This window comes from Castor canadensis, chromosome 16 (genome assembly GCF_047511655.1).
Source record: "Castor canadensis chromosome 16, mCasCan1.hap1v2, whole genome shotgun sequence".
NCBI lineage: Eukaryota > Metazoa > Chordata > Mammalia > Rodentia > Castoridae > Castor > Castor canadensis.
Window position 1 is genome coordinate 39053259 of NC_133401.1, and position 25216 is coordinate 39078474.

A 25216-nucleotide genomic window follows, 5' to 3' on the forward strand; every position below is an offset into this window, starting at 1 on the left:
GACCATCCTGTAGTCAGTATGGATCTCATTTAAGGATATTATCATTTGATAGTCCTATAAAATAGTCTTTGCCCCTATCCTGGACAGTGCCTAGTATCTATCTAAATCATCTTCCTGCAAAGAAAAAGTTCTGTAATTTGTTGTGATAGAGAAGGGACATTTGCTGGATTTGCTGGTTGGGGGAAGGAGTGATGATGATGGTGGTGTTGGCAGCAATGGTGTTGGTAACAGTGATGGTAATGATGAAGCAATGGTGATGGTAGCAGTAATATGGTGTTGGCACTGTTAGTAGCAGTGATGGCAGTGATGTGATGATGGTGGAGTTGGTAGCAGTGATGGTGGTCGTGATGGTGATAGTGATGGTATGGGGGTGGTGGTAGTGTTAGTAATGGTGTTGATGGCAGTGGTGGTGATTGATGGTGTTGATAGTGGTGATGGTGCTGATGGTGATGGTGATGATAGCACTGGTATCTTCTGCTTCTTCAACCATTCCTTCTGTTTTCAACCTTACTCCCCACCGCACTTGGTGGGAATGGGGTGGGTGCCTGGTGCCTTCAACTTCTGAGATGCTCTAGGGTCCTCTGGCTCCTCTCTCCTGGCTTAGGTTAAAGCTATCTCCAGTTGACCAAGTAAATTACTATTCATCCATCCCTTTTCTGAGAAAAAAGTTAATTTTTTTGAAAAAAAAAGTTAACTGACGTTTTCCTACTGCCTTTGTCTTGCTAAACTTCTCCCTTTTTGTTTATTCTGAGTAATTTTAGTGGGGTTGGAGGAAGGCAGATATAAATGAAAAGGGTTGATTTCCATTTTAAAATGGAAGTTCCCCTTTGCCTGATTAGCACCTAGATTTTGCTTTGTCTTCTTTTCTCCTTTTTCCCTTTTATCTTATTTTAAAGATAAAGAATAGATTCCATCTCCAAGCACATTGAAGACTCCAAGATGAGGTAGTCTCTGTCCCAGTCAAGCTCAGATGTTGGGTCCTGGATTTCTCAGGGAGTGAAAGGGGCCAGGCCACTTCAAATTGTGAGTTTCATGGGGTTTACTTTTACGAAGATATGCTGAAATAAATTCAAGAAAACTGAAATTTATTTTAAACATTTATCAAATTCTTGCTTTCAACACTGAAAAAATCACAAAGCAATATGAATATGCAGTATTTACAAGATATTTATAGGATTTATTAAAAACATTACTTCATAACCCACAAGCAGAGTGGTATAGCAATGAGACAAGACACAAACATCAAACAGTGTGATGAATACCTTCTTGAATTTTATTTTATTTAAATTCATTTAGAGACAGTCTGAGACTTCCGAATCTTGGGATTTCCATGATCGTTTGTGTCCACAGGGTGCACTGTCATCTGCTCCTCCTCTTCTCCTTGCCACATATCACACACACCTCCGTGATGAAACCAGTGCAGGAGTGTCAACTGTGCAGCTTGAAGTAAAGTCAGCAAGAGTGAGCAAGCAACCAAACCTGTGCTGTGTAAACCTGACTAACCAGCAGACCACCATACACAATGCTTTCTTTCTGTTCCATGGGCAGGTCTTACACATAACTCTGTCTCTAGAATGGAGTGTCCTCTGGGCCCTAACAGGGACACAGGAAAGGAGCTGGACTGGGGGATGTGGCTCAAGTGGTAGAGCACTGCCTAGCTTGCATTAAGCCCTGGAATCAATCCTCAGGAAAGAAGAAAGGAAGGAAGGAAGGAAAGAAAGAAAGAAAAGAAAGCAAGCTAGGAAGGAAGTAAGTTAGGAAGGAAGAAAGGAAAGAAGGGAGTTAGGAATGAAGGAAAGAAATTATGGAAGGAAGGAATTTAGGAAGGAAGGAATTAGGAAGGAAGAAAGGAAGGAAAGAAGTTAAGAAGGGAGGAAGAAAGTTAGGAAGGAAGGAAGGTGAAGAAAAAAGAGATAAAGAAAGAAGTGTTAACTAACATGGCTTACCTCCCTTTAAAATGCTCAGGCTATGGGACTCAGCCCCAGAAGGACTTGGAACCTACTTAGGTTCCTCTCTTTTCAATACAACTTAACATTTAAAGATAAACAAAACAGGGAAGAAAAAGAAAAAAAACCCACCTTCCCACCATCTCACTCCATGACAGCCCAACAGATCCACCTCGTTTTTTCATGTTTTCTCCCTATCTTCTGTATCATCACAGGCAGATCCCCATGTGTGCCTTAAGTGCAGTAGTAAGGAGGGGTCTGCACTGGGCTGGAGAGGAAAACAGAAAGGAAAGTGCAGACCAGGTGAATGTAAGGCATGAGGGTTTGGAAGAACTACACAAAGGCAATTTGAAATTCTGCCTTTTTAACAGAACATAAAATTGCAAGCACTTTTGGTGTTGCTACATAATCTTCCCACTGCTCTTAATGACTGCTTAATATTTCCCTGTTTACAGGTACTGTGTTTGCCTTCTCCTTTCACTGTCATTCGATTTTGGGTTACCAATTTGGAGCCACTATAGCTATTGCTATAACGAATTTGGATGTGACGGTTTTTCCTTTTGGGAATGATTTCTGTAGGATAAATTCTCGGTCAGAGGCTGTAAGCATTTAATAGCACTCTTCACTGCCAAGTCGTTGCCAAAGGTGTAGGCTATGATAAATTTATCTTTTCTGTCAGAATAGGTCAAATTGGTCCTGCATGGTTATTTTGGTTGCACTTATTTGATGAGGTGTGGGGTTTGGGAGGGGTCAATTTCTCTCCCTATAAGGAACAGGGAGGGACCTCCTCACTGAGGTGCAGGAGGAATAGGAGACCTAGAAGAGGACATTCAGTGCATTTCTTAATTGCATTGTTTGTATTTTACCTCTCTTCTTGGATAAGTGGATAATCATATTATAATAGTCACCACTGAATGTGACTATAACAGAGAGAAACTTTCCAACTCTGGCTACTTTTCCAAGAGAGTGACAAGGGATCCCTTATTCTGTCCAAGCACCTTAAAAAGTTTGGAAAAGAACTGAAAACAGAATTTTGTGGATCTTCTAATATTGATTAGGAAGTTTGGGGTTTGTTCTTATTGACTGACTGGACCCTAGTCTCTTGGGCATTTTTTGCTATAACAAAACATTACCTGTTGCTATAACAGGTAATTTATACAGATTAGAAGATTAAAAGTTTATTTGGCTGTTATTTAGCTCTGGAAGTCCAGAACTGGGAAGTCCAAAATCATGGTACTGGTATCTGCTGAGGGCCTGGTGTTGTGTCAAACATAGCAGAGGTGTCACATGGTGACACACAGCAAGCACACACACGTTGGTGTGTCTTCCTCTTCTCATAAAGCCACTAGTGTCTATGTGGAGACTCCACTTTCATGACCTCATCTAATTTTAATTACTTCCCAAAGGTCCCACCCTTAAGTAACATTAACATATAAGTTTTGAGATTAAGTTTCCAACACATGAAATTTTGAGAGACACATTCAACTCACAGTACCTGTCTATTGTGCCCTCAGGGGAGGGGACAAGGTAAAGGTCACTCAGCATAAAGAAGATTCAACTTCGCATGAGTCCTGAGCTGAGAGGAGGTGGGGAAGTAGAACCCTGCTCTTTCTGCCCACTGAGGGTATTCTGCAGGGGAGGCGGCAGGGGGAATGAAGGGGGCACCCACTCAGGAAGTTAGCTCTCCAGTTCAAGAAACCTGGGGAGGGCATGTGGGAACATCCAGGAGGATCCTGAGAACACAGATGGGTGGAGCAGGATGGGAGCTTGTGGCATGTTTCCCTGGGTGTGGTGAGCAGGCTGCACAGCTGAAGAGTAGCCCTACACAAGGCCATGTCCAGTGGGGCAGGGACAACAGTACAGCTTGTGCAGAGAGAGCAGCTGGGTAAATGGGCTAGTATGCATGTGCGAGGCATTTGCAAGTTTCCAGTGGCCCAGCAGGGGATTGAGTCACTGAGAAGGGCTGGCGTGAGTAGACTTTAGAACTAGAGGCAAACAGCTAAAACCATGGACTTCAGCAATGGGTGGTCACGCTGTGACCCAAAGGCCAGTTGAGAACAGTTAGCCTCAGCAGGTGCAAGTCTAGGCACCTGATCAGACCAGGGAGCCCACAGAAGGATGGACAACAGGAAGAATGCAGAGGATACATGACTTATAAGCTCCCATTCACCCTGACACCAGCTGCTACTTCCTGCCACCCATGTTTGGAAGAAGAGGTATGTCTTAGTCCATTTATCATTGGTATAAGAAATACTTGAGTCTGGGTACTTTACAAAGGAAAGAAGTCTTTTTAGCTCACTGTTTGGAAGCTAGAAGTCCAAACAGCATGGTTTTGGTTCTGGTGAGGGTCTTCTTGACTGTATCTCATCATGGTGAAAAGCATCATGGCAGAAGTGTGCATAAGAGAGGGATCTCATGACAGAAAGGCAGAGAGCAGAAAGGGGCTCTTGTGAGTACTCAACAGGATCCAGCAAGAACTACCTTAATTTCTTCTGGGGTTAACTCTCCCCAATGGTTGACAATCTCTCACTAGGACTCGCTTCTTAAAGCGCCCCTATTTCTGACATCATAACACTGAGAGCCAAGCTCCCAACACATGAACCTTTGGGATACATTCTAACTACACCCAAACCATGGCAATATCCAACTACTTTGCATCACAGAGGCAAAAGAATTTGGAATTCTTGGGGAATTCTGGGAAGGAGGGAGGAAGCAACAGAGATGGGAAAGAGACACTTTAAGAGCCAGCAAGATGGTGGAAGATTGTATACTCTGAAGTAGTCCTTCATTGACCCTAAATATTCAGCAAAGACTACTCAACTAACTAACTGCTTCTTGACAGCTGGTATTTTGTGAAAAATAGTAGCAGTGCTCAGTTTCCAGCCTAAATGGACATAAAATAAGCATTAAGCTGTACAGAGCCACTGGAGACACCAGGGGCTTTATTGGGGACACAGCTCTAGAGAAACCACAAAAATGGATGCAGAGGGGCTTTGGGTTTTCAAGGCCATGACACTGAGCTTCTCCTTCCTAGAGATGCCCATTGCTCTGGGGACAGCCCAGTGAAGTGGTAAATAATGTGTGTTCTGGCAAAGTATAGTCTGAATTCAAATCTACTTTGTCCCACTTGGGAGCTGAGTGACATTGAGCAAGTCACTCAACTTCCCATGTGATCTTCTTCCTTTATCTCTAAGGTCATCATAAGAGAACTAACTTCCTAGGAGACACCTGTAAGACACTCTAGGCACATGGCAAGGAGCCTTATGTATTAGTTATGATGGTGACATAGAAGATGATGACATTGAAGATGAGGAAAACAGCACACACTGTTGAGTTTTCTGCAGATTGTCCATTCTCTCCTGTTCCCTGCCAACAGAACCATGCCAGCCTCTATGATAAATCACTGAGTTTGAGCCAGTTGTAACCAATATTTTCACAGAATTCCTTGAGGTCATGTGATACAGTTTTGACCAATAAGGCTTAAGAGAAAGTATTTTGTGGAGTCTTCTGAGATTTTTTATTTACCCAAATTACAAAAAATGGTCTACCTGTCATAACACCTTTCCCTCCATCCTGCCTTGAACACAAATATGTGGCCTAGTGCCAGGGGGCTTCATGTGATTCTGAGACCCAAACATGAGGGGTGAGGTCAAGGGACTCTGAATCCTGGTGTTCGTAAACTGCTGAACCAAGGCACCCAGTGCCACTCTATACTCTTGTCAAAAATAGGGAGAATAAACCACAGAGTCATGTTTTCAGTGACGTGCAGCCAAAGATGTTCCTAACAGACACCAGCCATTCCCAAGAGGCAAAGAATGCCAAGTAGTCATCCAGGTTGAATGGATATCTGATCCTACAAAAGTGTCAGCTACCATGCACCACTTCCTATTTCCCAAATTATCATAATGCAGGGAAATCACTCAAACCTTGCCCTTTCAGAGGTCAGCTGACAAGTAAAGAAAGTGAGGCCAAGTTAGCATTCAAGTGATACAATGAAAACTCTGCTTCTAGAGAAATCAGTGATGAAGAAATAGTTACAGGGAGAACCATAATCAGCCCCACCCTGAAAAATCCTAACACACATGTTCCTACTAGGAAACTCTACCCCTATAACTCCCAGCTATTCTGTTGGCCTCTGTCCACCTTAATCCAGACTGTTCCTGGTTTGTTGCAGATCCCTATGGCCAAGTCGATGCTTCCATGAGCTCCCTGGTGTTCTTTGGAGCCCCTGTGCCCAGTATGGGTCTGGCACAGATTAGGAGCCTAATCTGGAATGAATAAATGAGTGAATGAATTGGGGGCGGGGGGAGATTAAGACAACATATTTTAAAGCCAAAGTCATCAAGTAGCATGGAAGAAAGAGAAGAAAGTCATATGGCAGAGCAGTTGCAGCATGGGCTCTGAAGCTAAGAGCTCGCGGTTCCAGTCTCTTCCTGGCCTGCCATATACTAGCTGTGTGGCCTGGGCATATTATTACACATCTCTCTGCCTCAGTTTCCACTTCTGCAACATGGAGCTAGTTATGGCCATCTGATTGGCTGTCAGTCATTTGGGAAATGACTGTTTCAGGAAAACTCCCAGAGTACAGTGTGTAGGGGGGAGAGGTTACCACCATCCTGCCTGGAGAAGTCAGGATCTCTCAAAAGCTTGTTAAAGCCTGCTCCCTCCCCAGATTTCTGCTTTAGTCAGTCTGGGATGGGGCCTGAGAACATGCTTTTCTAATAGATGGCTGTAACTGACTATTCTGGGAACTGTGATTTGAGAAATGTTGACCTAACTTATTCCTTAAGAGACAACAGGGAGGACTGTATGAACCTGGCAGAAACAGTCAAGAGGAGCAAAGTAGAAAAGAAAGGGAAAAGAAGGGCAGGGAAGGGCAGGAAAGGGAAGGGAAGGGCAGGGAAGAGTAGAACAGGAGAAGAGAAAAAGGAAAAAGTAGAGGAAAAAAAGAAAGGAAAGGGAAGTAAAAAAAAAAAAAAGCAACAGAAGTTCCAGCTGAGAACTTACCAGCTTATATACCACTGCTGGATATATGTATGCCAGAAATGGATCCCTTGTCCCTCAGTGGGGTCTGAAGATAACTATACAGGCTGTGCCCTGAACAAGGATATCTAGCTCCTACTTCAAGGGGAAATGGGGCTGAAATCTCCTAACACATTGTCTTTCCTTATACGCACAACACCTCCAAACATCCAGCCCTTAAGGGAATTTGTTTGGAGGGCAGGGTGGGAAGTGGGGGTATCTTTCCTTTTGTCTCTGACTCAGAGCAGGGTCAACTATTTACTCCAAGATACCATACAAACATCATCACTTCCCACATTTGCTGTGGCCTGAAACATTTCCATTAGAAACATGGCTGTTCCAAACTAAAACGTAACATACAGGCCAGGCCACCAGCACTTCAAATTAAACGCATTCATAACTTGTTTTATAGTGACTGCATGCTGACGCGTTAAGACTGTAATCATACTGAATAGGTCACTAAAATTATTTTCACCAGTTTCTTTTAACTTTCTTAATGTGGCTAGTACAAAGTTTGAAGTGTGGCTTGCATTGCACATAAGCATAGTGCTATCCTGGAAAGCCGACATTTTTCAGAAACCATGGTGATCTGATGTTTCTACAAGGCTGGGGTCTGTGTGTCTGTTTGTGTGTGTGTATGTCTGTGTTTGTAAAGCGGAACTGTGGAGGGAAGGCAGAACCAATCCCGTGGCTGGTCCACTACTTGGACTTGATCCAATAGGATATGAGAGTGACTCAGATTGACTTGACTGACCTGTTGAAATGACAGTGGACACAGAACAGAGGAGGGTCAGGACATTTCATAAAAGCCAAGAGTCTTGATGTGTGGTGGAACAAAAGACACACTAGACTTAGACTAACTCAGTGGTTGTAGGCGTAGACCTTGGCACTTGGCTGCTGAGTTGGAATCCTAGCCCTGGTGACTTTAAGCAATATACTTAACTTTGCTTTGTCTTGGTTTGTCTATCTGTAAAATGGGGATCTATAACACTGAGCTGCTACAATGTATCTTAGTCAGTTTGAATTGCTATAACAAACTATCATAGGCAGAGTGGCTTATGAACAACACAAGTTTATTTCTCACAGTGTCTCTTAGAGCGTTAATCCCTCATAACCAAACCACTTTGCAATGGCCCCACTTCCCAACACCATCACATTGGAGGTGAGGATTTCTTTTTTGAGACAGGGTTTTGCTATACAGCCTAGGCTGGCCTCGAACTTTCAATCTTCCTGCCTCAGAGTCTTGGACATATGCCACCATGCCTTGTGAAGGTTAGGATTTCAACATACAAATTTGCGGGGACACAAACATTCAGTCTGCTGCATGAGGCATAAATGTGTTCTTAGAGGCAAAATCCTTGTGCCAGCATCTGATTGGACCTTTTTGGTCATGTGTCCCTCTTATTTTGGCCAGAAGGTTGGGGTCTCATTGTTGAATTAGCCTGGCTCTTGTGCCCGGTCCATGAAGACAGGCAGCAGCCTCTGTTCTCACAAGAAAGGGAAGAGAAGCAGGGAGGTATACAGGCAGATACAGAAAGCAGCTGCAGTGGCTCCACCTTCCCTGGGACCTTATGCAAGTGACTCAATGGATCAGAAGCCCAACTTCTGCTTCTGTACAGAGAAATAACGAGGATTGCACCATCCCTGCCTTACAGACAGTGCCCCATTGGGCAAAGAAGTGAAGGCGAGTTTGCTGCTATCATTGACAGTGGAGACCTGACTTTGGGCTGCAGCCAGATAATTTTCCAAATTGGGAAGGAGTTATCCTCTCTGGGGGGGTCAGGTCACTACTTAGACTCTTAAATCAAGGGAGCCTAAAGGTCATTTGGCACCTGCCAGGCCTGGAGGGCGGGCCTTGGGCTGGTGTCCTTAATACCCACTCCCCAAGCCTTCTTCCTGGAGCCTTCCTTGCTCACTGAGCAGTTTTGGTCCAACCTGTTCTGTGTTGTAGCTGGAATTTTGTAAGAGGTCAAATTGCAGGCTGGGGCAAGATAAACAAAACTGCATAGCTAATGATTGGTGAGTCTGCCTGGAATGCAATTGACTGGGATTTCAGCCGGGGAGGCCTTGCTCCCCCCTGACTGTTTCCAGGGAGGTTGTTAAAACAGGAAGGAGGCTCCAGGCTTTGTAGAATAACTGCTGGCATTTGTTCTCTATCCCTTTTAAAGCAATGAAGACACACCTGCTACCAACTGGGACTTCTCCTTGATCTGCTTTACCAATAAATAAACAAGCTGCTTTGCAGGTTACAAAAGATATCTACTTCTCCCACTACCTCGGTTTTGCAAGGGGGAAGGAGGAGTAAATAGAGCTCAGAGAGGGGAAGTGATCCGCCCAAGGACACACAGCCAGGAAATGGCAGGGCCAGGAGTTGAAAATTGTCTACAAAACAAATCTGGCAAACATAGTGTTTGTGTTCAGTCTTTTGGATCCAGAGGTAACCTTTCCTCTGCCTTAAATATAGTCTGGGGTAGGGAATGGGAGGGCCCTTTGTTCTAAAGTCTGTATTATTTAGTGGGGACAGATAATAGCCTTGAATATAGCTCAGATTTTAGAAATTTGCTTGAACCTTACATTGTACCCTCTGTTCAAGCAAAGCCTCAGCCTCTCCACTTGAGGATATGCCTTTTTAAATTTTAATTGTCTTTTTTTTGTGTGTGGTGCTACAGATTGATGCTAGGGCCTGTGCATGCTAAGCACACACTCTACCAATGAGCTACACTCCCCAGCCCTGCCCCATTTTTAAAGGGTGTCAATGTAGACAGGCTGCAGGAAGACATTTAAGTTCAATTCTAGCCTGGCCATCACCCTATTATCTAGGTGATCTTAAGCAAATCACTAAGCATCCATCGCCAAGCCTCAGTTTTCTTGTATGAAAAAGGGGTGTAAAGTCTTAATGAGCTCAGAGAGTCCAACTATGCTTCTAAAACATCCAGAAAGTGTAAACTTCTGGCCCCAGGGTTGCAGCTCTGCCACTAAGGATTTGGGGATCAGGGCAATGTGTACATCTACACTGTACCTCAGTGCCCCACTTGCTGGGGCCACATCACAGGTTTCCCCAGGCCTCCAACTGAAGGGTGGCCCCAGCTGCTCTCTCTAGTAAGGTCAGAGCAGCATTCCTAAGAATTGATGGCAGAGAAGACAGGCAGCTGAAATGGGGCAAGTTCTCCCTCTGCACCCTAACCCCCATCACCAGGCAGGCCTCCCACTCCAGGAAGCTGTGGACCAGCCTAGGAAGGACTGGGTGCCATCCCAGAAAGAGCAAGACTCACAGTGGGGCAGGTTCCATGAGCTCATTCTGCTAATTGTTCCAGCTGTTTCTACTGATTGATTCCCAGTTAGCCCTGTGGAGCCTAGCTTGGGTTTGTTTGCGTATTCCAGAGTCAGTTCTCTGCTGTTTCTGATTTGGCTAAACCTAAGGCCCTCCAGCTTCCATGCCAACTGCCATTCAGGGAGGGCCTCTGGGGCCCTTACACGTGGCCACCTCCTGACAACTCTGTGGTGTTAGACTCACTGTCACAGTTTTCCACCTGCTGAAACTGAGGCTCTGGGAAGGGAAGCAATTGACCCAGCATCCCGGAGCTGGTGAGATTGGTAAGGGTGAATGCTGTCTGACAGATTTGCAGATGTCCATGCATGCCCGGGCGATGGTGGGCTCTGTTTTCTCCTCCAATTGCCCCTTACTCACTTCCTGGTCCTTGTAGAACTTGAGCCATTTAGAAACAGCAAGTCCACAAATGGACTTGGACTTGGTCTTCCCAATGGGAAATCCAGACTCTGTGACATTCGAGCAATTTCTAAGCTATGCCGGGAATCTCCTGGTCATGTTAGGAATATGCAAAACCATTTGGGTTTTAATAACATGGTGAAAAAACAGTGTGACTTTAAAGTCTTTGTTGGCCCTGGAATGCAGGAATTAGCTGACACGGGCAGAGTGTCAGCTGGAAAAACAAGGTCTGGGTTAGGTGGCCCAGAAAAAACCTGCTCTGGTGCCCAGAGATTCCCACTGATTTGAATTGCTGGTTAGCACAGACCAGCAGAACAATTGTCCTATTGGTGAATGTGCCATTAGAAATGACCCCACATAGCTAATGGGGGGTTAATAGTGACTTGCTTAGTCCTTGGTAGGGTTCCTGTTGCATTTTTAGGAAGAAAATTGCCAGTCATCCTCTTTAAACTTGAATAGTAATAATTAGCCAGGCCTCAGTGAGAAGCTGGTTACCCTTGACCTTGGCTTCATGACAGCTCAGTGACCCATTAAAGTCTGTGAAATCATTTAACTCTGATCAGCTAGGGAGGTAATGTTGTTCCAGATATTCAGTAGAAAATGATTAGAATTCACATTCCTTCATCATTTCACAGTTTTCAGAACTCAGGGTAACCCTGAGGTCACAAGCAAAGCCTCTCAATTAGGGATCAACAAATCATGGCCCACCACACAGTTTTGTGAATAAAGTTTCATTGCAGTACAGTCAGGCCTAGTGGTTTATGTGTTGTCTGTGGCTGCTTTTGACATGCAACAGTAGAGGTGAGTAGTGTGGGCAGAGACCATACAGCTTGCAAAACCTAAAATACTCACTCTCTGACCCTCTCCCCTAAATCACAAAGACCATGTTTGAATCCTGCATCAATCACTTGCCAGCTGTGTAACCTTGGACAATTTATCAGATACCCTCCACCCCTGTTGTTTGACCAGCTTACCAACAATTTCTTTGAGCTTGGGTGGGCATTAATATCTGACTTTCTTGGAGCCATGAAGTATTAGAATTAATGTGCATCCCTTTCAGACAGAGAAATGGGTCTTTCAGGTTATCTTCCTCTACCATGCTGGATCTAAAATGTTCCCCAAAGGCCCATGTGTTGAAGGCTTGGTCCCCAGATTGGCATTATGGGGAAGCAGTGGAAACTTTAAGAGATAGAGCTTAGTTGGGGGTCCCTACATCATGGGGGTGTCCTTAGAAGATATTGTGAGACCCTGGACCCTTCCTCTTCCTCTCTCTTTCATTCCTAACTAGGAAGTGAACATACTTCTTTTGGAACCTGCTCCCACCTTGATGTGCTGCCACACCGCAGGCCCCAAAGCTACTGAGCCAAGCAATCATGGACTGAAACCTCTGAAACTCTCAACCAAAATAAACCTTTTCTCTTTGTAAATTGATTACCTTGAGTATTCTGTTGTAGTAACAGAAAACTAATGAACAAACCATGTGCCTTGGATGTTACAACCACCAGATGGTCAGTTTGAGTGATTACAATGACTAGAGATCCCCTGACCTCACAAAGAACCTTAGCATAAGTGGGAAATATAGCTTTGGGATATACACCCCTGAGCCTTAAGAATTCTGACTTTAGCAAAACCAATGTATGCTAGTTAATTATCCTACTGCATGGGGTTTTTTGTTAAGATTTGATTTTGGCTGTGTAGGATGTTTAGAACAGTGGTTGGCACATAGAACGCATATGATAGATGCTAGCTGAAATTAATAATGTCATCATGTCAATTTTCATTGATAAAATTTATATTACTTTTCACATATGATCTTGTTTTCAACTTTATGTTGACTGGAAGGTGGCAACTGTGTTCTGTATTCATTTACTTACTGAACATTTAATGGACCCTGCTTTATATGGTCATACGCTAGACTCTACTGTCTTTAAATAAAAGATACTTTCTGTCCATAGAGGGAGGTCCATCTAACCCAGACCTGAGATCAAAAGTGATATAAAAGGAAGGTATCAAAGAGTTGGGTTATAGAAGACAGGTAGGGGTTCGTTCGCCAGATGAAGGGAAAGAAAGACCTTCCAGGCAGAGGAAACCAGCATGAGAAAAAGCATAGAAGCTGGGGGGATACTGAGCAGATCGTGTGACAGAGGAATAAAATCTCTCTATCTCTTCCGGGGATAGAGAAAACAGTGTTGCCTGGCACTTGGTGGCCCTCTGCACTCTAGTTTACCCTCAATAGCCTTACATTACAGAACAAAAGGAAGATGTATGCTTTACCAGCCTCCCTTGCCAGCTAGCATGGTTATAAGACACAGTCATATTGAAAGATGCCAGGAGATGTCTCCTTAGGAACTCCCGATTAAAGCAGAGAACTACATGAAGAAAGCTCAGCACTCATGTGGGTGTAATGCCTGGAGCTTTGGCAGCTATCTTGTCACAACAAAGAGAAGACTAAGAGATTTGGAGAGACACAGACCAAATCTGTAGACATCAAGCTACTGCTGAGTAACCCTGGAAGCATGCACACCCAGACTTCTCAATAAGTGAACAATAGACATTCTTGTGGTTTAAGCCCCTGCTCATCTGTCATTGGCAAGTCAATATATCTTAACTAATGGAAGGGTTGTGATAACTGAGCCTGGAGAGGCTAGCAGGGCCTGGATCATGTAGGATCTCTAAAGGAAATTGGGATAAGTGAGAGATTTTTGCATAAGAGAAGTTAGGCTTAAATATGGTCACTATGCAGAGTCCTATTGCTAATAGGATTCAGAACTATTTGCAGAGATCTTCCAAGCCACATCCACGTCTCCTCCCACCACTGTGTAGAGCATCTTGCCTCTTTACCCAGATGGTGCTAACCAGTCCCCACAGGACATCTCATGGCTTGTTTGGGGCACCCAAAAGGCCCATGTATTAAATGCTTGGTCCACAGCTTGGTGTATTGGGAGATGGTAGAAACTTTGAGAGGTGGAGCCTACTGGGAGGTCTTCAGGACATTGGGGGTGTGTTCTCAAAGGGGATTGTGGGCTTCAGTCCCTTCTTCCCTTTTTAAATTCCTAGCCATGAAGTGAGCAGTTTTGCTCTGCCACATGCTCCTACCACGACAAACTGCCTCACCACAGGCTCCAAAACATGGGGAGCAAGTGATGTGTACTGCAATGTCTAAAACTGTGAACCAAAATAAACCTATTGGCTTGATAATTTGCTTGTCTCAGGTATTTGTTGCAGCAATGAAAGTTAACACAGGTTATTTCTAATCACAGCTGAAGAAATTGAGATTTGATCAAAGTGTTTTCCTAATTTGCAACCGAATCTGTGATCTTCATAAACTAGGAGACATGTGTAGAGAATGGGAGAAGTGAGAAGGGGAGGCATCAGAGAGCTGAATTGAACTTGGGGGAAAGAGTCACAAAGACACAGGATACAGAGGAAGTTGGAAACCAAAAGGGAAGGATGGTGTCAGTCCTTTGCCATCTTAGTGCCACTGGTTAAGAAGTGGCAACCACAGCATCCTCTCCTTACTCTCCAGGTTTACACCTTTCTGACCTATACTGCTCCAATTATAACTATGAGATCTTGAGCTCCTCAGAAACATGACAGTGCCTTACCCAACCATGTCTCCCAGGAGGCTGGCACACTGAGTGATCCAGAATGGGCACTTAGTCACTGTCTGGCCGATGTCAACTAAAACTTGAGACTAAATGAAATTAGGGTGAGCTCATTTCTAGGCTGGTATCTTCTCAAAAGACAGGGCCATGAGTCATCCCAAGTGTCTTCCCCAGGTTCTTTAAACCAAATAGACCCACTCACAAATCAGTTCCACTAAAAAAATAGCATTGAGGACTGGCTGGTAGTCTAGTTAAATAATTCAAAGTATTAGTTATGAGAACCAAGTGGCCTGGTTCTGCCACTTACTCACTGTGTGACATTGGCAAATATTTTAGCATCTCTATGTCTCAATTTCCTTGTTTGTAGGGTACCAATTGCATATGGCACAAGAATGAAGGAAATTGATACATTGAAAGTGCTACAGGTACTGCGAGGGTTTGAATATGGCTTGAGTGTATTTTGGAATTATAGTGAATTGGGGAGGTGGTGGAACCTTGAAGAGGTGGGATCTAGTGGGAAGTTATTGGGACTGGGCTGTTCCCCTTGGAAGGAATTAATGAAGTTCTCACAGGAGGATCTTGGTTAATTCTTGCTCACACACTCCTACCATGATGCCATCAGCCATGACATTTTGGGGCACTCACCAGAGACAGAGACAGAACAAATGGGGTCACCTGATCTTGGATTTTCAGCCTACAAAAACTGTGAGCAAAAAACATTCTTTCCTTTGTAAAATACCCAGCTTGAGGAATTTCATTATAGTAATGGAAAATAGAGTGAGTCAAATACCAAACACTTAATGAAGTTGTAAATGATTCAGGACCCTGACCTTCACTCTGAGACCGCTCCAGGAGTTCTCACCAGTCTACTCTTGACAGCTATGGTACCATAATAGACCTCCCCCATTTGGAAACCATTTTTCTTGCCCCAGGAGATAAGATCCCAGCTTGTAGGTCCTAACTTAGTTATCTTCCCAAGCCCCAGTGTCTCTTGTTGCCCCAGGGAGGACCAACCCTGACCCCTAACACTACCCCCTCACCTTCTGGTATTGCCTCCAGCTCCTCATTCCTCTCTGTGCTCTCCCAGGTAGAAGGCAGAGAAGGCAGTGCTCCCTGGTAGGCATGGCCACACTGAGTCTTGAAAGTACGTACTGTATTTCCACTTTCACGCTTTGGTTGCTGTCACCCCTGACTCATTGGTTATTTAACAAAGTCTAGAACCATTCCTCCTCCTTGTGACACCTCATCACACAGCTCATCTAGCCAGCCAGGGTGGGAGGCTCTGTGGGGATGCTCTGCAGAGGAAGCTTGCTTGTCTGTTTCTCTAAGCTTCTAGTTTTCCCTTTCTCATTGCTGCAAGAGCAATTTGCTTTGCTCAAGGCAAAGTCACCATCATTTCTTTCTTTTGCTGTGTGTGTGTGTGTGTGTGTGTGTGTGTGTAGAATTTTTCTGGTCACGGGAAAATCACAGATCATCTGGCTGGCTGATCAGGAAGGTTTTACTTCTAACAAAATTCTAGTAGTTCCCATTTGCTGAGCACTTACTCCAAGCCACACAGTCTGCTAAGCAGTTTATGTGAGTTGAATTGTAGAATGTTCACTATAACCTTGGGTAGCCAGTTATTTTTTCCAATTAGTATTTTACAAATAAAGAGACTACAGTTCAGAGAACAACATTGTCCAAGGCTTGCAGCTTGTGACTGTCAACGGCATGATTTGACCCCAGCCTGTGTGGCTCCAAAGCTGTGCCTTCTTGTACATGCAAATCACCTAGAGACTTTATTCAAATGCTCATACTGACTCCTCAACTTTGGGCTAAAGCCTAAGATTTAGCATTTCCAAGAAACTTTCAAATGATGTTTTAAGTCAGGCTGATCTAAATTATATTATGATTCCTTCTGATCTGTTAGGTAGAGTACAGGATTTTCAACAAACTCTTTCCTGGATTTTCCTGAAATAGAATTGTGGAAAGAGTTGTGGCTGGAAGTCCAGGGTGTGAATTCTGATGGTTGTTTCCACTCTCAGTAACTCAGTTTCCTCATCTGCAATGATGAATGCTTACAAAGGATCAGATGTGATACTTCCCTGAAAAAAGGACTTCATAAACTGCACCAAAAGCTATTAAAATAACATGCTATTGAGGTAGTCAAAGACAAACCAATGTCATTATTAATAACTTCTTCCAGTTGAATGGATCATGGATGGAGTACTGTGTTCTGTGTTGTAGTTTTTCCTTTTCATTTGTTCCCTGAGCTTTTTCTCTTCCTGTCTTTCTCTCTCTCTTTTTTTAACCATCTGCCTCATGGTCAAGAGTAAAGACTCATCACAGTGTTTTATTGCCTTAATTAGAACTTAATTCTCTACCTCAGCACTTGAGCCCCTTAGAACTCTGTGAAGTGTTGTTTTATACTCAGAGCTATTCTCCCAAGCCCCTTCCATCTTTGGTAAAATTGATGAAACAGCAGGAAAACCTGGATCCTCCCCAAAAATAAGGTCACTAGGAAGGCAGGAATGCTGAGCGAAGCTGACAACCATTTGGAATTCCCAGTTGTGTGGATTCAACATAGAAAGCAACAGATGGCTGCAGTGGATATCCTGAATCTGACCGAATGATGGATGGGTGGAATTTGGGTACTTATTAGCTCCCTTGATTTCCCTCTGCAATACACTAAATGTGTGGGCTATAAATTATTTGTTGTTCTTCCCATTAGGTGGTGAACACTATCTCCCTTTCCTTAAATCTAAGCTGGCCTTGAGACTTGGTTTATACCAATAGAATGTGACCATAATAAACCTGGAGCTTCCTGACCCAGGCCTTAGGACAGATGACCTTTGTTTCCTCTCACTAGGAAGCCAGCAGTGTGCTCTGAGGAAGCTTGATGCACACTGCCCAGGGGAAGAATCCACTCATAGGGAGGGACCTTGAAGGTAGGGAAGTCATCTTGGGCCCTGTAGCTCCAGACAAGCTTTCAGTGGAAGATAGCTTCACAGGCGAGCACCTTCAACTTCACCATGCACAGAGAGAGAACCACCCAGCCAAGCCTAGTCAGCCCCCAGGACTGTGAGAGACGATTCACCATGGTTGTCTTAAGCTCCTATGTTGTGAGATGCCTAGTTATACAGCAATTGGTGAATAAACCAGTAGGCATTTCTTGAATCTATTTTTTTTTTCTAATCTTCTCTTCCTTTTACACAGCCAACAAATGCTTTCCTATGTTTTAGGCAATGGCTCACAGCCTAGTTCCCTACTCAGTAACATAAACATCACTTGGAAATTTAATAGAAATGCAAATGCTAAGCCTTACCATAGACCTACCTACTGGATCAGGACCTCAGGGGTCTGGCCCAGCAATATGTATGAACATGTCTTCTGGGTGGTTCTGGTAAATAACTCTATCCTACCCACGCACGATAATCCCTTGTAGAGTATGAAGTACACATATGCTCAGGCTTCACCAGATCGCCTGAATCAGGTAAGGCCTAGGTATATGTGTTACTGAAAACATTCCATGTGGCATGAAGGAATTAAAGATTGTCCTTATGATGTCCAGGTTCTCTAGGTCAGTGCTTCTTAAACCAAAGCACAAAGCATTTCGCTGGGGATCTGGTCAAAGTGCACATTCTGATTCAGGGGATCCAGCATGAGCCCACACTGTGCATTATAAGTCATCCCTCGGTACACACAGGGGATTGGCTCTAGGACCCTGAGAGGATACCCAAATCTGAAGATGCTCATGTCCCTTATATAAAATGGCAGAGCATTTGCACAGAATCTGTGCACATCCCCTTGCATACTTTAAATCATCTCTAGATTATTTGTAATATCTAATGCAAGGTAAATGTCATATGAATAGTTGTTATACTGTATTTCTTAGGGAGCAATGACAAGAAAACAGAGTCCATACATGTTCCATTAAGACACACTTTTTTTCTGAATATTTTCCATTTGCTTGGTTAAATTGACAGATGTCAAAGCTGTGAACCCCGCAGGTTGACTGTACACTGACTCCCAGGTGATGCAGATGTGCATGCTTCACATGAAGTGCTAAGCTCTGGGGAGTCACCATTCTGTCTGGAATGTCTTAAAGGGCAGTTTTACACCAGCATACACAGACTACAAATGCTCTAACCAGGGTGACCAATCAAAGAATTACTGAGGGGTTTCAACGTCTCTACTGCCCAGGCGTCTGTCAAGGGAGACTCCCTACAGGAGATGCCACTTGAGCTTCCAATCAAAAGTTGAAAAGAATTTTGTCCAACAGACATGGGGAACAATGTTCTAAAGCAAAGGCAAGGGCTTCTGTGAAGGAACCCCCCCCCAGATCCACTCAGGGTGGTGAGGGTCTCGTGCGATGGGATAAGGAAACAGAAACAAAGCCAAAAACAGTTTGTGGCCAGATCATGGACAGCCTTGAACATCCAACTAAAAAGTCCCAATTTTATCACCAGGGTCATGAGTAGACATGGAAGTTTCTTCAGCTGGGGGATAAGTCTGCGGTCAGAGCCGGGCTCCCACAAGAAGTAGACGGGTTGCCCTGACTGCCCATCTCATTCACAACCACAAGATTTATATCACAAGACAGAGAGATGCCAGGAAGATTTGGGAGCCTGGTGTTAAACGCCACAGACCCATATTTTGAAACTGGTGACCTATTTTCCTTGAAAGAAGACAATTTTCTGGTCTTTTTAAGAAATTGTCCCTAGGAGGAAGAACAAAAAGCACAGAGCAGTTGCAGAGAGCACAGCTCTGCTCACGTGTTCCAGTAAGCAATGTTCTCCCCACCATGCCAAGCACAATGTGCGTGATGGAATGAAAATCCCTTCTGCCCAGCTACCCATGGGCAGCCTTGGTTACTATGGAAAATTTCTGATTAAAGTCACAGAAGAATTTCCTAGCTAGTGACTATTATTAAAAGGCACTTCAGCCTTTTGCTGACATTCAAGATTGGGCTCTTTAATATGTCATTGCACAAGCAGGTGATTAAATCCCTATGTTTTAAAAGCAAAGAGAATGCACCCACCTTTGCCAGGCTGACTACCTTTTTAATAACATACGCGGTCCTGCTCAGTTAGCATGAGAACAAAACAGCAACCATGAAATTATTTTAACATGACCATAAAAAAAACAATTTGCTTGAGTGATGTTTAGGGAGAAGGGGGGAACCCACCCTCTCTCTAAACTAATTAAACTGTACTATATGTCCTTGTATAGTTCCTGAAATTTTTCTGGTTCACTCAGCTTGAATACTTACCCAAGGATTGGTGCCAAACTCCCAAATGGCTAACTCAAAACAAAAGCAGGGTCCTCAGAGAATTCTCGAGTATCCAACAAATTGAGGGAAAGTTATTTTGGGTTAATCAATGTGCTTCAGTTGCAATCACATCTTGCCTCATAGAACAGAGAGAAAAACAAGGACTCCCCTGCTTTGGATAAAGCCATTGACAATGACTTCTCATTTCCTACCCTCCCCTCCCCTCCATCTCATAATAATTTATGTCTTTCCCACTCACAGGAGCTATTACCGGAAGCCACTGGCAGTTTCCTGAACATCTTTACAGGCAAGTAGGCTATTCTTGGTATGTAGGGACTAGACATTGATTAATGGGTGGGAACTTTGCATTCTGGCAAGATAAGCCTTAGTTTAAGCGGGAGAGGCCTTTGGATGTTGGTCAGGCTCTTATGTAAGTCAAACTGGGAAGCAAAATGAATATCTTGAACATAGCACAGTCATGCATGTATTAGACATTAAACCCCCTGCTGAGAGACTACCCTAGTGTATTAAGCACAAATATCATAGATTTACACTTCTTCAAACAAATGTCTCCCAACCCTTTCAGAGTTTGAAGGAAGCATTCCCCCCTTGAAAAGCTCTTTAACATTGATGAGGCAATCTTTCAAATTCCAAAGAACTGTGGAACACAGATAAAAAATGCATTCAATTTATTTCCATTTAAAGCACTGTGGTATGAGCACCTGCCGTGTGTGAGATAGTGACCAGGCACCATCCTTTGGGTGAGCAAGATGAAACTGATAGAGGTGCTTCCTGACTTCAAGGAAATCAGACCATCCTAATTTAAAGGAAGGATTGGTGTGATGAAACGGCAGTGCTGCTCATAGCGATAAGCCCTAACATTTTCATTACCCACTGTAATATGCAAAGTGTATGCATATATGCGTATGTGATGTACGCACAGCTACAAGTTGTGCTTAACTCCTGGCAATGGATGTTGAGTGATCTTCACTGTTTCCCATTGGTTCATACAACACGGAGGGAAGAAAAAAGTCAGCTGGAGTCTTGTGATGTTAGTATAAACTACCAGGTGGTTAACGAAAAGTCCGTACTTTTGGAGGCAGACAGAAGTGTGATTCCTGGCTGTGCTAACTCTGAGCCTGTCCAACAAGAGACAAAATGCCCACTTCTCAGAATCATCAAGGCACGTGATAAAATATGAGCCCAAGGCCAGTTCTCAATACCTGTCATGTTGCTTCCCTGCTTGTATATGCTTGTGCAGAAGCTGTGGGTCATGCTGCAGCTCTGCCCTGGAGTTCTGCGAAAGGTCTTGTCTTGCTCTTTGCAGAACAGCTGCCTCACCTCTGTCTGGAGGAGGAGCTGCCAGGAAGGGAAGCTGTCAGGAAGAGCAAATACCCAAATTGGGCTACTTCCTGTTTTGAAACCCACGACTTGTTTGTAATCAAGGATGGGTAGTAGATGGGGGATGATAGTTTCCCATGCCCTATGCATTAAAGGTGCCCGTGGCCCGCAGAGAGCATGATCAGTAGTGGGCATTTGGGCCTGCTGCTGGCTTAACAATACACCCTCTCTGGGTGTATTCTGTTTTCTTAGAAATCTAAGATGCCAGTAGAGCAATGTATGGTAGCTTGATCTGCTGCCAGAAAGGGAGCCTGATGGATGCTAAGTGTTACTCAACCTTTGACCCTCCTTCCCTGTCACTATGGAGAAGTAAAGCTACCAGTATGGCCAGGGAGAACTTCTTATTCACTCCCTGAAGTTTACCAGAAGCACAGTCCTGGTTCTCAGCTCTGACGCCATAATCACCAGCCTCTCAAGCCTCTCCAGTCTCCTGCTTGGATGCCTCCAACAGGCTCTGAATTGCTGCCTTCCCTCTCCACATCCTGGCCTTCTGCAACCCCTGGTCCTTGCTACAATCAGCATCATCTTTTCAGAACGTAGCTCCATGACTCAGGCCTGCATGATATCCCTGGCCAGTGTGACTGGTTCAGGGCTGGGCTGTAACTTAAACTAGTGAATAATTATAACTCTCATTATTAAGCACTTATTGTGTGCCAGTCATGGGGCAAGACACTTACCAGCCAGCATCTCACTTGACTCTCTCAACAGTCCTATGGAGTCAGCACTCTTATTATTAGAGGGAGTAAATAAATTGCCACAGCATCCTAATTAGGCCACAGTCAGAACCTGAACTCAGTACTTTCTGGCTCAAGAACCCAAAGGTTATACATAAGTGTTGCAGTCAGTGAACATATAAGTGCTTTGTGGATGTTTTCTTCCAACAACAGGAGTTTCAGTTTTAAGTGTGTGTTTTTTAGCAAAGCAGGCATTAGGTGAAATACAGACAAACCAGGGAAAATATAGACCAGTTAAGCACCTGGTGGCCTGGAGCTGGGTGAGAGTATCCTCTCTCTCCTCCTGCTGGGGTGCTACCTTACAATGTCCTGTTTTTCTTTTCTTTCTTTCTGGGTAAAAAGTTACTACAGCTATATCTTGGTGAATTGGTTAGTTGCTTCCTCTGAAATTGATGTGGATGTTTTTGTGTATTCATTCTAGGGTGAAATCTGCAAGAGTCTTCCTTTGGGGTTTAGTGTGAAACAAAATGGGCTTTGTAACCATTACCCATCTCCTTAGCACATTTAATAGGTTAACCCAAGAAAGGAAGAGTCTCATTGTGCCAGGGATCTGGGTCAGAAGGATCAATGTAATTGCTATATGATCTCCAACAGGGCAGAGAAACTGACCAAACCTGGGCAGTGATGGGACCGCTGGACTCAGAAAGTGATACCCAAAAATGAGAGCCTCAGGGGCAAAGCCACTTTCTGTCCTTTCCTCCTGTCTTTCACCAACTTCATTCTCCCTTGAGGGAAGCCAGAGAAACTAGAATTCCTCATCCTAAGGCAGGTCATGGAAACCAGAACTCCCTTTCCCAAAACCAGCCGTGAAGCCTAAAAATGTCACTCTCACTTTCTTCTGCTTCTCTACATAACAGCTGGCCATAAAGAAATTCCAGATGGTTTCTGCCCCATGTCAGAGAGAAGAAATGCTACAACTGAAGGCCAAGAAGAATCTAGAGAGGACTAGCTGGTTTTCCCTACTCGCCACTTGTTTAGTCCTGTGTCTATACAGCTGTCCTTGTTTCATTGAACCTAAGCATAAAAGTGGATTATTGACTCTGGACCTTTGGGTCTTCATTCTGAAGGCTCTCGTGCATGTAAAACTTTGATTAAGTCAATGTGTTAGGCTTTTCTCTTGTTAAACTGTCTTTGGTTGCAGGGATGTCAGTGGTGACATTTTTTATGAAGGGCAGGAAGTGATTGCCCTCTTTTTGCCCTGCAGTTCTGGCACAGAATGTACATCCTTTATCTCAGGTCTAGCGGAGGCCACACTCGTCTAGGCCACATGCTCAGCCTAGCACATACGAAAGACTCAGTAAGTGGTAGGTCTTTTCATTCACGTTCTTACACAGAGGTAATGTTTACCTTAACACTCATAATTGTTGGATTGATTTACACCCCCAAATTCAAACATGTGCTCCTGACATACACAGCCTAGTCTTCCTTTCTCCTATGTCTGTCACTTTTAATGAAGCAATATCATTCTTCGTGTAAGATGATTGCTAATACAACTAATAGCTGTTAAATCGGAAAATACACATGACATCACTTAGTTCTCTCCCTATAAAAACCCATGACGAGTGCTTAGAGTAGCAGAATCCTAGCCACAGGGTAGAACGGTGATTGCAAGGGCTGTGGGAGAGGGTGACAGGAGATGTTGCTGAGTTTGTGCACAGCGTCAGTTTTATAACATGAGGAGAGTTAGGATGGAAGATAGTCATGATCGTGCAGCATTATGAAGGTGTTTAGTGCCACTGAACTATATATTTAAGAATCATGGGAGGTGTGGCTCAAGTGGTAGAGCACCTGAATTCAAACCCTAGTCTCACAAAAAACAAAAAAAAAGGAAGAATGATGAAGAAGGCAAATTTTATGTGATGAGTATTTTGCCACCATAAAAAATTTGAAAAACAGCTCACTGGATGTTTCTGATTATAAACTCAATATCCATGCCTGCTATAAAATGTAGGTAAGTCAGAAGAATATTAAGGAGTTAATTAGTCACTAATACTCCCATCCTTCTACCTAGAAAGCTCTGATCAATAATCTGATTGGTGTATTGCCTTCAAAAATTTTGCCTATGTATTATTTATGTTTGTAAAAATAAATGGTGTTATCCATGGTAAAAATGTGTGTTACTTCTTTCCAACTTAGGTGCTATTTTTTTCTTCTGAGAAATTGGTGTACTTTCTTCTTATATGATGTAAATAGCATAGCGTCACATTTTTTCATGTCTCATACATTATCATGTTTTGGCCACTAGGAAGCTCAAAAACCACAGATGTGGCTCACCTTTGATAAAAGCCTAAAATCTTGTTTTGCTTGTTTATAGTCTCACTTCCTTCTTGGTCTCTCCCTAATCCCGGTTTGTTTTCTAATTCATTTAAGCATTGTACTGCAATATTTTATTGTAAATACATAATTTTATATATGTTATTGTAAGTTGCTCATGGAAACAAATGAATTTATATGTAAGTATTCATTGGGAGGACGACTTGTTCAATTCTAAACATTTTTAAGCTGCTACAAACACATAATCTAGTGGATGTGGATGATAACGAAGTGGAGGGGTTTGATGTAAGTGTGTGTGTATGCATGAGAGAGAGAGAGAGAGAGAGAGAGAGAGAGTAACCTCAACCACCACGTATGTAACTCTATGGTCTGCTTGAGTCCCCAGTAGCAGTTTGTCACTTGAGAGTGTTTATGGACCTTATCTGCTGTCTCCTGATGAGCCTGGATGACTCATTTCTCTCTGGCCTGTATATCTGTCACAGCCTCCTGGCCCCTCCCTGGGCTCCAGAATGACACCTTCCACGCACTTTCTACTGAGTCCCATGGTGGTTTTCTTTCTGTTTTCACTGCAAATATGAAACATGGCCCTCCTCCCTAAGCGCTCAGTGTTGCCACAAAGCACCCTTTGAAATTTCCCAAGTTGGTGCAACCTTCTGATTTTGTAATGGAGAAAAGTGAAAGCCAGAGAGGGGAGGACAGCTGTGGTGCAGTGAGGAGCAGAGCCAAGGTTTCATCTCCTGCCACCCCCCCGCCCCCGCCCCCTTGTTCATTTTAGCTCTCATGCATTATCTACTCAGGAACCTCTTCTGAAGACTAATAGTGTGGGACTCCAGACACACAGCAATGACCACACTGACACAGGGCCAAAAAACAGCGCAGCACATAATGGGTGAGGTGTTTCCGACTGTGCTAAGTGCTATACAGGCCAGAACAGGGCATGTGCTTGAAGACTGAGTGACAGAGAGTTGGCAGAGAGGCCAGGCAAGATAGTGTGGTCCTGCAGGGTCTCTCAATTGGCAAGTTTGAGCCAATAAATGATGTGGGACAAGCCTAGGTCTGGGCACGCACAGGAGGTTGCTTGGGAGCCTCCTCCTTCTTCTTGGTGCTCCGTCTTCCAGGACCAGACAGGTGTCGTGTGCATGAAGGGAACAGGAGAGGAGGCTGGAGAAAGCAGCAAGATCCCTTGCTGTGTTATCATAACGGGTTCCAGAAGCTCATCACAGAGTGGGGTGTTTTCAGACCAAAGGACAAAGTCA

At 43.9% G+C, this 25216-nt stretch overlaps 2 long non-coding RNA genes across 3 annotated transcripts; one reads left to right on the forward strand and one right to left on the reverse strand.

Annotated features, from left to right (window-relative positions):
* Positions 1 to 1267: 1267 nt before the first annotated feature.
* Positions 1268 to 21001, reverse strand: LOC109699087 (uncharacterized). Of its 2 annotated transcripts, none has more exons than XR_002213607.2 (3): positions 20775 to 21001; positions 2079 to 2214; positions 1268 to 1440 (listed from the first exon to the last, which is right to left on the reverse strand). It is a non-coding gene; the product is annotated as an uncharacterized lncRNA (long non-coding RNA). The 2 variants fall into 2 exon arrangements; XR_012442665.1 differs by lacking the exon at positions 20775 to 21001 and adding an exon at positions 15341 to 15526.
* On the forward strand, positions 3708 to 23819 carry LOC141418027 (uncharacterized). Its single transcript, XR_012442664.1, has 3 exons — positions 3708 to 4162; positions 19813 to 19858; positions 22544 to 23819. It is a non-coding gene; the product is annotated as an uncharacterized lncRNA (long non-coding RNA).
* The last annotated feature ends 1397 nt before the right edge of the window (positions 23820 to 25216 follow it).